Source organism: Chiloscyllium plagiosum, unplaced genomic scaffold (assembly GCF_037043375.1).
Source record: "Chiloscyllium plagiosum isolate Xiang-an unplaced genomic scaffold, Cpla_swu_hap1 HiC_scaffold_10, whole genome shotgun sequence".
NCBI classification, from domain to species: domain Eukaryota; kingdom Metazoa; phylum Chordata; class Chondrichthyes; order Orectolobiformes; family Hemiscylliidae; genus Chiloscyllium; species Chiloscyllium plagiosum.
The window spans coordinates 65,441,720-65,458,638 of record NW_028270148.1 but is presented as its reverse complement, the minus strand read 5'-3'; positions in this window follow the sequence as shown (position 1 = coordinate 65,458,638).

The following is a 16,919-nucleotide window of genomic DNA, read 5'->3' as shown; positions in this document are numbered from 1 at the left end:
AAAGGATAAGAGTTCCCTGATTGGATCACATTAACAACCCCAATCAGGGAGCCCGAGCTGGCAGATACAAACAGGCATGTCAGACATCCTATTCAGTCTGAGAGCTGGCTCTGAGGGAGCTGGATCAGTGACAAGGGCTCTCCATGTCTAAATAAAGGGTGACGTGGTGACAGGTTACTGGCTTCTGTGGAGTTATTTCATTAGCAATGAGAATGGGATAAATAGCCAATCCTTTAAAAAGAGAATTTGTATTAAAGCTGGCAGGAGGCAGCTGTGCTTCTCGAAGCTGGGCATGAGCCAGTTTACTTGTAATTGCTGTTAGACAAGGATCCCTAGATGTATGCTACAGTTAATACTCATAAGTGCTTGCACCAGTATACAAGACTGTTATTTGGGGAATCATCAGCTTGTGCAATTTTTCATTGGATGATGGAGAACATTTTGCAAGGTCTATCCCAGCTAGTCATTTATCTAGATAAGTTGCTAATAACAAGGGAAGACCAATAAGGAGCACTTAGAGAACTTGGACATATTTCTTTGATGTTTCTCCCACACTGGTGTATGCCTTAGAAGGGAAAAACATGTGGTCCCAAGTGGTAACTTGTGCTACAGAGTCAACAAGATCAGATTACACCTGTTGGAAGATAAAGCCAGGGCAATCAAAGATGCGCCGGCTCCTGGATCTGTATTGGAGCGTAGATCTTTCCTTGAGCGAATGAATTATTATAGAAATTGCATGTAGAACATTACCTCCTGGCACCTTTGCACCAACTCTTAATAAAAGGGTCAGCCTTGAAAATAGTAATGTAGCCAAACCATTGCTTTTAGGGAAGTGAAGAAACAGCTATCATCCTCTAAGGTGTTGGACAATATGATCCTAAAAATGATGTGGTATTGACACGTGATGCCTCCCCATATGGGGTAGTATTAATTCATAGGTGACCGAATGGAGAGGAACACCTAAGAGCGTACACGTTCATGACTTTGGCTAATGCAGAGCATAAATATGCCCAGATAGAGAAGAAAGATTTGGCAATCATATTTGGAGTCAGGAAGTTCCACCAATACCTTTATAGATGTACATTTGTAATAATAATAGCCCATAAATCTCTGCTGACTCTACTTAAAGAGGACAAGGCAGTGCCACCCATAGCTCCAGGATGAATTCAACAGTGGGCTCTAATATTAAGTGTGTATAATAATAAGTTGGACCGTCATCCAGGAAACCAAATAGCAAATGCGGATGCATTAAGGGGTTTCCCATTTGCAGATACACCACTGGTGGTACCACCACTGGAAGAGTCCACAATGGTTTTAAAATTTCTGGACACACTTCCGTCACAGCTGACAATATCAAACTTTGGACACAGAAAGATCCAGTCCCGGTAAAACAGAAACAGCTTGGAGTCATGGGGAAACCAAAGGGCTGTCACAACTGGAATTGAAACCTTTTTGGACCCAGAGAGACCAGATCACAGTAGACGATGGCATTTTATTATGGGGAGCAAGAGTGACTGTCCTGAACAAAGGTCACCACAAGATACTGGCTGAATTCCTCCAGGATCTTCCAGGGGTTTCCAAAATGAAGATGTATCTGTTGGCCAGGATTGGATGCAGATATAACCATATTGTTGGTGCAGTGCCCAGAGTGCCAACAAGGACAAAACTTACCGCTAGCAGCTCCCCTAAATTTCCCAGACCCAATTAAATGTCGACAATGCAGATCCTTTCATGGGCTCCTTGTTCTTAGTCATTGTGGATATCCACTCAAAGTGGCTGGACGTGCATAGAATTCATTTGTCAAACAAGGAGACGATGATAGAAGAACTGCGCGCATCTTTTGCAATACACGGATTCTGTGAAGTGTTGGTCACAGATAACGGACCATCATTTACTGCAGGGAATTTGAGTATTTCCTAAAGTCAAATGGTATTCAACATATAAGGAGCTCTATGCCATCCATCATCCAATGGTTTGGCAAAAAGAGCAGTCCAAACTTTTAAGGCAGGTTTAAATAAACAGCCTACAGCTTCATTATGGATTAACTGATTAACAATTTCCTCCTGGTCCTCACTACCCTCAACCCAACACTGTCCTGCCCCACCAAAATGTGCAGAGATCTAGCTCTCTTCTATTTTATACCATGCTTTAGTGCTACTAATAATTAACATATTTTATACAACCTTTTTGTCTGAATTTGATCAGGCACACAATGTGACATTGGTTAATGTTCTTGGTTTATGCATGGTCAAATTGTACAAGGTCAACGGAAGTTCAAACAGTACCGTTAGGTTTCGGCAAAGTAACCATATCCAAGCATCCTTTGCTTGGTTTCATCACAAGAGAAACAATGCCAATTTTTATCATTTCTGATTTTGTTTCTCAGTTTACTTCATTAAGGGATGCAGTATCTTCCTTGGAACATATGGACAGAAAGGTTTAGTTTATTTCTTCAGTGTAATGTTTTGCTCAGTACTCAGCTTCTGGAAGCCTTTAAAAAAATTAGGGTAGTCAGTGGAGCTCCTTATCTTCTGCTGTTTACCCTATTCCACCTTTTGGATTAGAATAAGGTGAAGATATCCCTCTTTATCAAAATTGAGAAATTTTGATTAGAAAGTGCTCATAAGTTTTGTTTTACTATTCAATGTTTCCCTATCAGAGAACTATTCATAGCAACGTTAGTGCTATGCCACCTGGACCATGGTAGTTGCATCGTTGTCAGCTATGGACAATATCCTCACAACATTGGCTCACTATCTGTGCCCATGTCCCAGTTTCTACTTTGAAATCTATAAGGTGACCATTCATAGAGTCATAAAGTCAAACAGCATGGAAACAGACCTTCAATCCAATCAGTCCAATCATATTCCCAAACTTAACTAGTCCCACCTGCCTGTGTTTGGCCAATATCCTTCCAGACCTTTCTTACTCATGTACTTATCTAAATGTCTTTTAAACATTCTAACTGTACCTGCATCCATCACTTCCTTTGGCAGTTCATTGTGCACGCAAACCATTCTCTCTGTGTAAAAAAGATGCCCCTCACGTCCTTTTTAAATCTTTCCCTTCTCGCCTTAATTGTATGCCCCCTAGTTTTGAACTGCCTCATCCTAGGGAAAAGACTCTTGACGCTCAACTTATCTAGTCCCCTCATGATTTTATAAACTTTATTAAGGTCACCTCAACCTCCAACACTCCGGTGAAAAAAGTCCCAGCCTTTCCAGTCTATTTTGTGAACTATCCAAAGCATAAGGTCTGGATCACCTATTTGCATTTGGAACATTTTAGACTTTGTTTTCTGTTGTAGATGGTTCTGCCTTATTAAACTATTTGTATCAGTAGCTATTTGATTTCTTGTTTTCTGAAACAGTGTGCCACGAGTGCACATCTTATGCAGTGATATATTGTGTGACACTCAAAAACTTCACTTTTACTAACTGGGCATTGTCTCTGTCTGTACAGTTTCTTTGCTCCACAGCGCTAACAGGGACTTTAAGTGTTAGATGTCTGTCCAATTCATTGTCCTGGTTTTCTCATATCTATCATTTGTGTGGCTTAGCACCTTAAGAATTAAATGGACTCTGCTGTTCTCCTGTGCCAATAGTGATCCTCTCCTTTTACAACTGATCTATGTTGCTTTCAGGCTTTTGCTTCACTCACCATCTGAATGGTTTTTTTTGGAGTCAGATCTTCTTCCAACTATAATAAATCTGACCAAGACTCATTAGCAATTCCTCCAACAATTCTATCTCTTATGAATTCTTATATGAAGCCATTTCTGCACTAATATGTATAGATCATGAATTAATTCAACCATGGATTCCCCTCAATGTTAAATTCTTCTATTAAGTCTTGCTCTTATAGGTATTTTATTAATCTTGAGGGTGAAGCAATTGCTGAAAACTTCCTTAAGCTTCAAATTTATCTGCTATTTCTTTTAGATCTTGGAAAGCTATGAAACCATCAGTTATGCCCCCAATTAGGCACATAATTTATACTTGTGGTTGTATAAAAGTTATTCTTGTTCAGCATCTGATTTAGTGTTTGATTTGGAAGTTATTCTGTATCTCATATTATTTGCTCTAAGAAGTTAAAATTCTGTGTTCTAATAGGGTGACAATTTTTTTAATCATCCTGGAGATGTGGGCATCACTGGCTCAGCCAATATATATTACCCACCCCTAATTGTTCAGAGGGCAGTTAAAAGTCAATCATATTACCTTGAGTCTGTAGTCACATGTAGGTCTGACCAGTTAAGGACAACTGCTACCTTCTCTAAAGGATATTAATGATCCAGATGTGCTTTTCTAACAATTGATATTGATTTCATAATCATCAATAGAGTCTTAATTCCAGCTTGTTTCTGTTGCATTCCAATTGCACTATGTTGCAGTTCAAACCTTGGTCCCTAGAACATTACCCAAGTTTCTGGCATAATAGTATGGCGATAATACCATTAGGCCAGCACTTTCCACCTGAAATCAAGGTGATTAGATATTTTGAATACTTACAGTATTTTCTAAATTGCAGTAACAGCTGTTCTGCTGCTCTTTGCCACTTTACGGGAGGGTTTTCCCCTATCTGGCAGTTAAAACGTGCACTTTCCCATGGCTAACATAGCGGGTTCTCACTCTTTACAGGTAAACTGGAGTATTCCCACATTTTGCAGATTTATTGTACGAATCCCACTGTTTCCAGATTTATTTAGAGACTTATGTTTTAATCACAGCCTTACTTAATGATTCACACTCTTCATAGTTTAAATAAATCTTTCTTTATCACAGCTCTCATGAAGGATATCTGGGTTTAACTGTAGTCTGAATAAAGTCTTCTAAATTTTCTCTCTGTTAGACAAAGTCTACTTAGGTCTTTCATCTGACCAATGCCATCATTTTCCCTGTGTGAAAAAAAAATGCCTGTCAAGTCCCTTTTAAATCTTTCTCCTCTCACCTTAAAAATACATTCTCTAGTTTTGAACTCCCCTACCTTAGAGAAAACAACCTTAGCTACTTACCTTATCTATGCCCCTCATGAACTTATAAATCTCTATAAGGTCACCTCTCAACTTCCTATGCTCCAGTCAAAAAGGTCCCAACCTATCCAGCCTCTCTTTATAATTCAAACCCTCCAGTCCCGTAACTTCCAGGTAAATCTTTTCTGCACCCTCTCCAATTGAATAACATCATCCCCATAGCAGAGCAAACAGAACTGTACACAGTACTCCAAAAGTGGCCTCAGCAATGTCTTGTACATCTGTAACAATACATCCCAATTCCTGCACTCAATGGTCTGAACATTGAAAGTAAGCATGCCTAATGTCATCTTTACCACTCAGATAAAAACAAGGACTGCCAATGCTGGAAACTAGAGTCTAGATTAGAGTGGTGTTGGAAAAGCACAGCAGGTCAGGCAGCATCCGAGGAGCAGGAAAATCGACATTTCGGGCAAAAGCCCTTTACCAGGTATTCCCGATTAAGGGCTTTTGCCCAAAATGTTGATTTTCCTGCTCCTCGGATGCTGCCTGACCTGCTGTGCTTTTCCAGCACCACTCTAATCTAGATCTTTACCACTCAGTCTAACTGTGAGGCAATTTCCAAAGAACTGTGTACCTGAACCCCGAGGTCTCTCTGTACAACAACACTCCCCAGAGCCCTACCATTAACTGTATAAGTCCTGCCCTTGTTCATCTTACCAAAATGCAACATCTCCAATGCCCCTCCTCAACCCATTGGCCCAACTGATCAAGATCCTTTCGTAATCTTACTTAACCTTCATCATTGTCGACTAGACCACTAATTATGGTGTCATCCGCAAACTTACTAACCATGCTTCCTAGATTCTCATCTAAATTGTTTCTATAAATGACAAACAACATTGAACCCAGCACTGATCCTTTGGAACACTGTTGGCCATAGGTTTCCAGTCTGAAAAAAAACCTTCCATTACCACTCTGTGTCTCCTACAATCAAGCCAATTTTGTATCCAATTGGCAAGCTTGCCTTGAATCCCATGTGATCTTACTTCACTAACCAGTCTATCATGTGGAACCTTGTCAAAGGTTTCAATAAAATTCATGTAGTCAATGTCCACCACCCTCATCTATTTTCTTAGTCACATCCTCAAAAAACTCAATCAAGTTTGTGAGACATGATTTCCCATGCAAAATAAAAACATGTTGACTATCCCTAATCAGTCCTTGCTTCTCCAAATGCATGTAAATCCTATTCCTCAGAATCCCCTCCAACATTTACCTACCACCGATGTCAGACTCACCAGTCTATAGATTCCAGGCTTCGCCTCACTGCCTTTCTTAAACAACGACACAACACTGGCTACCCTCCAGTCCTCCTGTACCTCACCTGTGACCGTAGATGATACAAATATCTCTGCTCGATGTCCCACAATTTCTTCCCTAGCTTCCCACAATGCTTTGGGATATACCTGATCAGGTCCTGGAGATTTATCTATCTTTATGTGTTTTAAGATCTCCAACAACTCTTCTTCTACAATGTGGACAGTTTTTAAGACATCAATATTTATTTCCCAGAGTTCCCTAACCTTGATGTCTTTCTCCACAGTAAATACTGATCGAAAATATTTTATTAATGTTCTTCCCATCTCCTGTGTTTCCACACACAGACAACCTTGTTGATCTTTAAGGGGCCGTATTCTCTCCCTAGTTGTTCTTTTGCTCTTAAGTTACTTGTAGAATCTCTTTGGTTTATCCTTTATCTACCTCATGTCCCATTTATGCCCTCGTACCCTTACACTCTTCATTCTTCCAACTCAAGCACAACACCAAGAGCTGCCCAGAAAAGGATCCACACTTTCATTGGAGAAAACCTGGCAAATTTAGGTCAGCAGTGTAGTTAACATTAGATAATTAATCCTGGGAGAGATCCTCCCAAATACACTGGACATAGTATAGGAATCAGCATTAGGAAGTAAGAGTCACTGGCTTCAATTAGATTATGGGAACGATGACTTTATTTTCATACATTGGATGTGACTATAACTGACTGGGTCAGCATTTATTGCCAAGAGGACATTTCAAAGGCACCCACAGTCACATGTTGGTGTAAGGATGGCAGATTTCCTTCATTAAAAGGACACTAATGAGCCAAATGCATTTTTTAAAAAAACAATCAATAGTGGCTACATGGTTGCCATTAGGCTGTATTTTTATTTCAGATTCTTAACTGATTTAAAATTTCACCAACTGCCACAGTGGGATCCAAACCCATGTCCCAACACATTTGCCCAAGTTTCTGGATTACTAGTCTAGTGATATTACTACTACATTACTGCTTCCGAAAGACATTTCACCCAAGGTAGCCTGCAATGGTCTAGTATGGATCACTCGGGTGGTTGTTGTGTTATGTTCCCTTCTAATGCTCACTCAAGTCCTTCTCTGATCAGAAATTGGATCTTGGGTTCCATACAGAACTCAACTTTGTCTCTCTGCCCAAAGAATTCAGGGTTCAACATTTTTCTAACCAGTTTAGCACCTTAGCAAATGAACTACTTAAGCAGGTTTGAGAATTTAAACAATGGTGAAATATGGAAGACAGTCATCATGTTATTCCAGGCATCTAGAAGAATCTATACAATTTGATGCCAATTTTAAAGCTTTGAAAACTGGAAGTGCTCTGAAACTGAGGTATTTCAGTTGAAATAAATCTGATGGCTGATACCATACAGGCAGAGTTAATAACATGAAAAAAGCAATCTCTCTATAAAATTTCACCTCAAAACTAAAATGTGCAAGTTGAAAAAAATTAAGTATTTTTCTTAGTAAAGACCAAGAAACTTAGAAGCTAAAAACTCACCTATGTAATAGGTAGAATTAGAATATAAGTACTAAATGGAATGACAGAAAGTTTGTTATAATGGCTGACTGACCCAATGACCAACTTCATAATATTCTTATCAATGACATATAATGATTGATGATTTTCATAGTTCTAATAGAGCTACAATGCGTTGCTTGGCAGCTGCTGAATAATAAGATTTCTTAAATTCATTTTTCCTCGTGCTTATGTTACACTTTCTCATTTTGGGTAGGCTTCTCCTGTTGCTACTTGTAATACAACTGTAAACACTCTTACATTCACATTTGTTTTTTGAAGCTGAAACAATTGGGAACTCTTTCCCTGTGGTTATTCCTAATTTTTGATCCTCAAGAATACAAAAATATTGAATTGTGCCCACAATTTCTAAAACCACATCTGTTGTGTAGCACTTCTGAAGTATTAATGCAATGTTAAAACTTTCTTCCTTGCTTTCAGTTCCATCATGGTATCATACCTCTAAATCCACGTAATCTCCTTCTGCCCGACAGGAACTCTGTACTCTTTCAATTTTGATTTCTGCAAGACCTCTTTATTATCTGTTGAGGAGTGTAGCTTAATCACCTGTTCTCAGAGGCCCAGTTGCTGTTGTAATCACAGGGCGAAAGTGAGGACTGCAGATGCTGGAGATCAGAATCAAGATTAGAGTGGTACTGAAAAAGCACAGCAGGTCAGGCAGGATCTGAGGAGCAGGAAAATCAATGTTTTGGGCAAAAGCCCTTCATCAGGAATGAGGCTGGGAGTCTCCGGCGTGGAGAGATAAATGGGAGGGGCATGGGGCTCGGGAGAAGTTAGCTAAAAGTGCAATAGGTGGATGGAGGTGGGAATGAAGGTGATAGGTCAGAGAGCAGGGAGTAGCGGATGGGGGGGAAGGAAGATTGGCAGGTAGGACAAGTCATGAGGATGGTGCTGAGCTGGCAGGTTGGAACTGGGGTAAGGTGGGGGGAGGGGAAATGAGGAAACTGGTGAAGTCCACATTGATGCCCTGGGGTTGAAATGTTCCGAGGCGGAAGATGAGGCGTTCTTCCTCCAGGCATTGGGTGGTGAGGGAGTGGCGGTGGATGAGGCCCAGGACCTGCATGTCCTCGGCAGAGTGGAAGGGTGAGTTAAAATGTTCAGCCATAGGGCAATAGGGTTGATTGGTGCGGTGTCCCAGAGATATTCCCTAAACCATTCTGCAAGAAGGCATCCAGTCTCCCCAACGTAAATGAGACTGCACCGGGAGCAACGGATACAATAAATGACATTTGTGGAAGTGCAGGTAAAATTTTAATGGATGTGGAAGGCTCCTTTGGGGCCTTGGTTGGAGGTGAGAAGGGAGGTGTGGGCATAGATTTTGCAATTCCTGCGGTGGTAGGGGAAGGTGTGTTGTTCGGGGGCATGGACCTGACAAGGTAGTCACGGAGGGAACAGTCTTTGCGGAAAGCGGATAGGGGTGGGGAGGGAAATATATTCCTGGTGGTGGGGTCTGTTTGTTGGTGGTGGAAATGGCAACGGATGATGTGGTTTATGCTGAGATTGATGGGATGGAGGGTCAGGACGGAGGGATGGTTCTGTCTTTGTTGCAGTTAGAGAGGTGAGGTTTGAGGGTGGAGATGTGGGACATGGATGAGATGTGTTGGAGGGCATCTTCAACCACATGGGAAGGGAAATTACGGCCTTTAAAGAAGGAGACCATCTGGTGTGTTCTGGGGTGGGTCCTCCTGGGAGCAGATAGAGCCATAGAGTCATAGAGATGTACAGCATGGAAACAGACCCTTCGGTCCAACCCGTCCATGCCGACCAGACATCCCAACCCAATCTAGTCCCACCTGCCAGCACCCGGCCATATCCCTCCAAACCCTTCCTATTCATATACCTATCCAAATGCCTCTTAAATGTTGCAATTGTACCAGCCTCCACCACTTCCTCTGGCAGCTAATTCCATACATGTACCACCCTCTGCGTGAAAAGGTTGCCCCTTAGGTCTTTTTTATATTTTTCCCCTCTCACCCTAACCGATGCCCTCTAGTTCAGGACTCCCTGACCCCAGAGAAAAGACTTTGTCTATTTATCCTATCCATGCCCCTCATAATTTTGTAAACCTCTATAAGATCACCCCTCATCCTCCGACGCTCCAGGGAAAACAGCCGCAGCCTGTTCAGCCTCTCCCTGTAGCTCAAATCCTCCAACCCTGGCAACATCCTTGTAAATCTTTTCTAAACCCTTTCAAGTTTCACAACATCTTTCCGATAGGAAGGAGACCAGAATTGCATGCAGTATTCCAACAATGGCCTAACCAATGTCCTGTACAGCCACAACATGACCTCCCAACTCCTGTACTCAACAGGTTCACAGCTCCTTGAAAGTGGAGTTGCAGGTAGATAGGATAGTGAAGAAGGCGTTTGGTATGCTTTCCTTTATTGGTCAATGAACCTGCACTCCAAGGTCTCTTTGTTCAGCAACACTCCCTAGGACCTTACCATTAAGTGTATAAGTCCTGCTAAGATTTGCTTTCCCAAAATGCAGCACCTCACATTTATCTGAATTAAACTCCATCTGCCACTTCTCAGCCCATTGGCTCATCTGGTCAAGATCCTATTGTAATCTGAGGTAACCCTCTTCATTGTCCACTACACCTCCAATTTTGGTGTCATCTGCAAACTTACTAACTGTACCTCTTATGCTCACATCCAAATCATTTATGTAAATGACAAAACGTAGAGGGCCCAGCACTGATCCTTGTGGCACTCCAGTTTGAAAAACAACCCTCCACCATCATCCTCTGTCTTCTACCTTTGAGCTAGTTCTGTATCTAAATGGCTAGTTCTCCCTGTATTCCATGAGATCTAACCTTGCTAATCAGTCTCCCATGGGGAACCTTGTCAAATGCCTTACTGAAGTCCATATAGGTCACATCTAATGCTCTGCCCTCATCAATCTTTTTTGTTACTTCTTCAAAAAACTCAATCAACTTTGTGACACATGATTTCCCACACACACAGCCATGTTGACTATCCCGAATCAGTCCTTGCCTTTCCAAATACATGTACATCCTGTCCCTCAGGATTCCCTCCAACAACTTGCCCACCACCAAGGTCAGGCTCACCGGTCTATAGTTCCCTGGCTTGTCTTTACCGCCCTTCTTAAACAGTGGCACCACGTTTGCCAACCTCCAGTCTTCCAGCACCTCACCTGTGACTATCGATGATACAAATATCTCAGCAAGAGGCCCAGCAATCACTTCTCTAGCTTCCCACAGAGTTCTCAGATACACCTAATCAGGTCCTGGGGATTTATCCACCTTTAACCATTTCAAGACATCCAGCACTTCCTCCTCTGTAATATTGACAGTTTTCAAGATGTCACCATCTATTTCCCTACAGTCTATATCTTCCATATCCTTTTCCACAGTAAATACTGATGCAAAATATTCATTTAGTATCTCCCCCATTTTCTGTGGCTCCACACAAAGGCCATCTTGCTGATCTTTGAGGGGCCCTATTCTCTCCCTAGTTACCCTTTTGTCCTTACGGCGGATGCGGAGAAATTAGGAATACTGGATAGCATTTTTGCTATCATCAGTCATCAATGTAGGGGAGGAAGAGGTGGGGAGTGGTGCCAGTGTAACTACAGAAGATGGACTGCTCTACGTAGCCAACAATGACTGCATCGACGCCACCTCATGGTGCCATGAGGAGGTTGAGCAGTTCATCAACTTCACCAACACATTCCACCCGACCTTAAACTCACATGGACTATCTCTCCATCTCCATCAATGACGACCAACTCAACACTGACATTTTTTACAAACCCATCGACTCCCACAGCTACCTGGAATACACCTCTTCCCACCCTACCCCCTGCAAAAATGCTATCCCGTATTCCCAATTCCCCCACCTCTGCCATATCTGCTCCCAGGAGGACCAGTTCCACCACAGAACATGCCAGATGGTCTCCTTCTTTAAAGACCGTAATTTCCCTTCCCACGTGGTTAAAGATGCCCTCCAATGAATCTCATCCACGTCCCGTACCTCCGCCCTCAAACCCCACCCCTCCAACCGCAACAAGAACAGAACCCCCCTTTGTCCTCACCTTCCACCCCACCAACCTCCGCACAAGCCGCATCTCAGCCGACATTTCCGCCACCTACAAACGGACCCCACCACCAGGGATATATTTCCCTCCCCACCTCTATCCACTTTCCACAAAGACTGTTCCCTCTGTGACTATCTGGTCATGTCCACACCCACCAACATCCCACCCTCCCCTCCTGCACCTTGCACTGCCACCGCAGGAATTACAAAACCTGCTCCCACACCTCCTCCCTCACCTCCATCCAAGGCCCCAAAGGAGCCTTCCACATTCATCAAAGTTTCATCTGCACATCATTTATTGTATCCGTTGCTCCCGATGCGGTCTCCTTTACATTGGGGAGACTGGACACCTTCTCGCAGAGCGCTTTAGGGAACATCTCCAGGACACCTGCACCAATCAATCCCACTGCCCCGTGGCTGAACATTTCAACTCGCCCTCCCACTCTGCCCACATGCAGGTTCTGAGCCCCATCCACCGCCGCTCCCTCACCACCCGATGCCTTGAGGAAGAATGACTCATCTTCTGCCTTGGAACACTTCAACCCCAAAGCATCAATATGGACTTTACCAGTTTCCTTATTTCCCCTCCCCCCACTTTATCCCAGTACCAACCTGCCAGCTCAGCACCATCCTCATGACCAGTACTACCTGCCAATCTCCCTTCCCATCTATCCGCTCCACCCTGCTCTCCGACCTATCACCTTCATCACCACCTCCATCCACTCTTGGCTACCTTTTTCCTAACCCCACTCTCCTCCCATTTATCTCTCCACCCCAAAGGCTCCCTGCCTCATTCTTGACGAAGGGCTTTTGGCAGAAATTATGATTTCCTTGCTCGTCAGATGCTGCCTGACCTGCTGTGCTTTTCCAGCACTACTCTAGTCTTGACTGTTATAATTACAGTCTGTCAAAAGCGCAATCAATGATTTCAAATTCTACCCCATCACCAACTTCTCTCTAACCATAGTCTTCTCATTCCCATCTCAATATTTTCATTCTGAGTTACGCAAACTCTGGACGACTTGAGAAAATTTGGAAGGAACCAGTTTGAAAAATAACATCCAACTTCTTACCTAATGCCTGCACAGCTGTGAAAGTAAAAAAAACACACAGTGGCTTGTATGTAGAATGAACTGCCAAAGGAAACGAATAGGTGCAGGTCCAATTAGAACATTTGAAAGACATTTGGACAAGTATATGAATACGAAAGATTCAGAGGCTTTGATTCAAATGCAGGCAAATGCAGTTTAGTTTGGGAAACTTGGTCAGCATGGACAAGTTGAACCAAAGGTCTGTTTCTGCGCTGTATGACTCTATCACTGTAGTATTGCTGACAAATTACACATCTTTTAGAAGCTTTTTGTCTCAAACTCATTAAGACAATTTGGAAGAATACCAATTTAATAGTGAAAACAAAGACTGGCAGATGACTCTCAATGATCATTTACCTGGTGAATCAGACTGGGAGAAAGTGAGGACTGCGGATGCTGGAGATCAGAGCTGAAAAATGTGCTGCTGGAAAAGCGCAGCAGGTCAGGCAGCATCCAAGGAGCAATGGTCTCTCCTGAAGAAGGGCTTATGCCCAAAACATCGATTCTCCTGCTCCAGGATGCTGCCTGACCTGCTGCGCTTTTCCAGCAACACATTTTTCAGTCCTGGTGAATCAGAGTCCACATACAACCAATCAGCATTCTCCTCTCTCATAGTATAAACGTTGATTTTTTTTTCCTCTTAAATTGGTATAGTCTTGATATGTGCAAGTTAATAAGCTTCAGCAAATGTGTATACTTTCAGCAAAAGCTCTGTATCATCAAATGACTATTTTTACCTCTTTCGCTATAAGCTTCGTGATATCACTGCGTCTGCAACCTCAGATTAATATTTCTTTTGTTGACCTTTACTTCTGTTTCTGTAGTCGTGCCACAAGATGGCTGCTTGCTGCAGAGGTGACATTCAATCTAATTAATAAATAATTGTTTAAGTTCTCACTTTTCCAGCCTGGATTAGTGTACTTTTGAAATACTTTCCCTGTCCTTTTGAGAGTTTAAGCTTTGCTCATGGTGTCACAAATATCTGTTTACTCAGTGCTGAACTCTAGCTCAGTACTGCACAGACAGACCACCCAACTCCTTGCACTGCAGCCTGTATCTGCTATAAGTTACCAATTACTTTCATGTGGTTCTACATAGGCTTTATCCAGCTGCTATCACTCTCTCATCTAGAAAGCTAATTTTGGGTTCTGCAAATGTGCATTTGTTGGTCATTAACTTGCATTGTGTGAGTCAAGTGAGCATCACTGATAACTGCTGATTGTCTTCTCCTTGACACTTCCATGGACAACAACATCATCAAGTCAATTGTGCATCCCCTGAATATCTGACAAGAGTGAAGGGATAATTCCTTGAGATATGCTAGTCCATCAAGTATTCTGCAGTCCTGAAACATACCTTCAGGTAAAACAAAGTTGTGAGGCATCAGGTTTATTCTGCTAATGATACATGAAGATAGCTGTATTGCATATTAAGCCATTGAAGACTCTCAAGTTTTGGAATGATGCTGATAGTTCTTCGATTGTAGGAAGTGGATGCTTGGCTAGAATAACAGAAAAGATTAATTTAAAATACTTCTGTAACCAAACAAAATGGCTGGAATTCTTCTTACAGTTCAGCTTTGAGTAACTTCTTTGGTGTCTGTTTACTTTGGTCTGAATCCATAGCAGACCTAATCAATCACATACAGAGAATATAGATCAATTTCCAGACTCTCATTACTTGACAAAGAATAATTAACAAATGGAGGGTCTCCACAGGAATAGTTTCTGTGAATAGAATACTTTGGTCCCTAGATCTGTTCAAAATATTTTGATTAAACTGCAAGACATTATCTAAGAGCTATGGCAGAATTTAATTTATTCATTTGCAAATCTATGCCATAGTGGATGGTAAAGCAGAATTTTTAATGTGCCCAATGGGGTGGTCACCCACTGGTTGGAGAACCAGCAGTGAACACCTTCCCACCATTTCTCTGGCAAGGCCCAATGGAAATAAGTGCTCATCAGATACTTCTGTTGGGTCTTCCCTGGGATTAAGGAGCCTGGGGGCAGAAATAGTTCCTGCTAAGAACTGCAGGCCAATTAGAGTCTGGCAGTTGATCATTGCCATCACAAAACTGGAAGTGGGTGCAGAGGCTGGCTATGTACCTATCAGAGGCTCAGGGTTAATGAGGAACTCCTGGTCAAAGATGTGTGAGAGTGGGATGGGGGTCACAGGAAGTGGCTTGTGGGACAGGATGTGCAGAATGTTCAAAGTCAAAAGGGCAATAAGTTTAATCCGGCCTCCCTACTTTCTCAAAGGTGGGTCACTTGATCAGGAACTTCAACTAGGTCCACATCCCACAAACATATTATGAAGAAAACTGACAAAAAATAGATGCATAATGTGGCCAGTCCAAATGAAGAAATGAAAGCAATCACTATCAAAACCTTGCAACCATTCTGTTCCTGACTAGCACTATTCATATAAACATCTGCAGTAGCTTTTCCAGTATTTATAGATTATCATATGCTAAGGATGTTTATCAAATTACATTGCTATTAGATGAACATTGGGTGAGTCTTTGCTCTAAAGGTTTCTGCTATAGATCAGGTGCAAACTACCCATCACAAAAATCTAATACTATTGCTTCTGTACTGGTTTTTGTGTTTGCTATGTTGAAAGAACAGGCTGTGAGTCTTTAGTCAGTGCCGCAACATTCATAAATTGCTTTCTAATTCATTTTGCAGGATCTGGACAGCCCTGTGAAGGTACTTTTTATTATGGATCTGGTTCAATTTATCATCTAAATACCTCACAGTAAAAAGAGTAGTTGCAACATTTAGAACATTCTTATCTGAAAAAGTAGGAGGACAAGAAGGGACAGTAAGATCAAGCCTGATCTTTAACCTCAACTTCACCTTCCCTCACTGTTCTCCTATTCCTTGATTCCTTTATAATTAATGGTTTATCAACCTCAGTCTTGAACATCCTGAACATTGAACATTCACAGTCCTCCTGTATAGTGACTTCTGAATTGGTTACATGAAGAAAATTTTCCTCATCTCAGGTCTAAATAACTGAGCACTTTATTCTGACACTATGACTCTTGGTTCTGGACTCTTTAGCTTTGGGAAACATTCATCCAGCATCAATCCTGTCAAATCATTGAAGTTTTTTTCTGTGTTTCAAGGAGATCACATTTCATTCTTCAGAAGAATTTTTCCTATGCTATTCTGTAATCATTCATCAATCTCATCAGACCAAGAATCAGTCGATGAACCTTGCATTGCACTCTCCCTTTCTTAAGTTAAGACCAAATCCTGAGACACAAGTCCAATTGAAGCGCCTCAATGGTCATGCATAATTGCAGTAAGGCTTTTGTACTCCAAATCATTCCAATTCCTTTAAGTTAAGACCATCATCCCATTTGGTTTCTTAATTGTTTCCTGGACTGAGTGCTAATTATTTGAAGATTTTCTGGAAGAACTGGCATGAATTGCATTGTATTGATATGGGGCCCTTAAGGGGCCATGGGAATGGTCAAGAGAAACGGGATGGCATGACAATTGGCACAGAGGTGCCATGAAGTGTGGGTGGAAGGTGACAGGGTCTGAGGCACGGAGACCGGATGACCTAAAATCTATGGAAACATCTGGGGTGAAGTACCAGAGAAATGAGGCAGTTCTCTTGAATAGGTTACCTTGGCACTCCACTCTCCTTCGTTCTGCTTCTAGGGCCTGTGATCACCCTGCCACACCTGCCAACTACTCCCTCCCCAACCTCGAACAGGCACTTTCCCCTGAGATGGGGGCTGTAATATTAGAAATTTGCTGACTTACACTACTTACCTCAGGAGTGACAATTGTTCCTCCTTTTCAATTTTGGTCATTATAATCTCGAAAATCACGAGAAGTTGATCAAACGTGGCTTTTCTTTCATAAAGTTTAATTATATGGTTA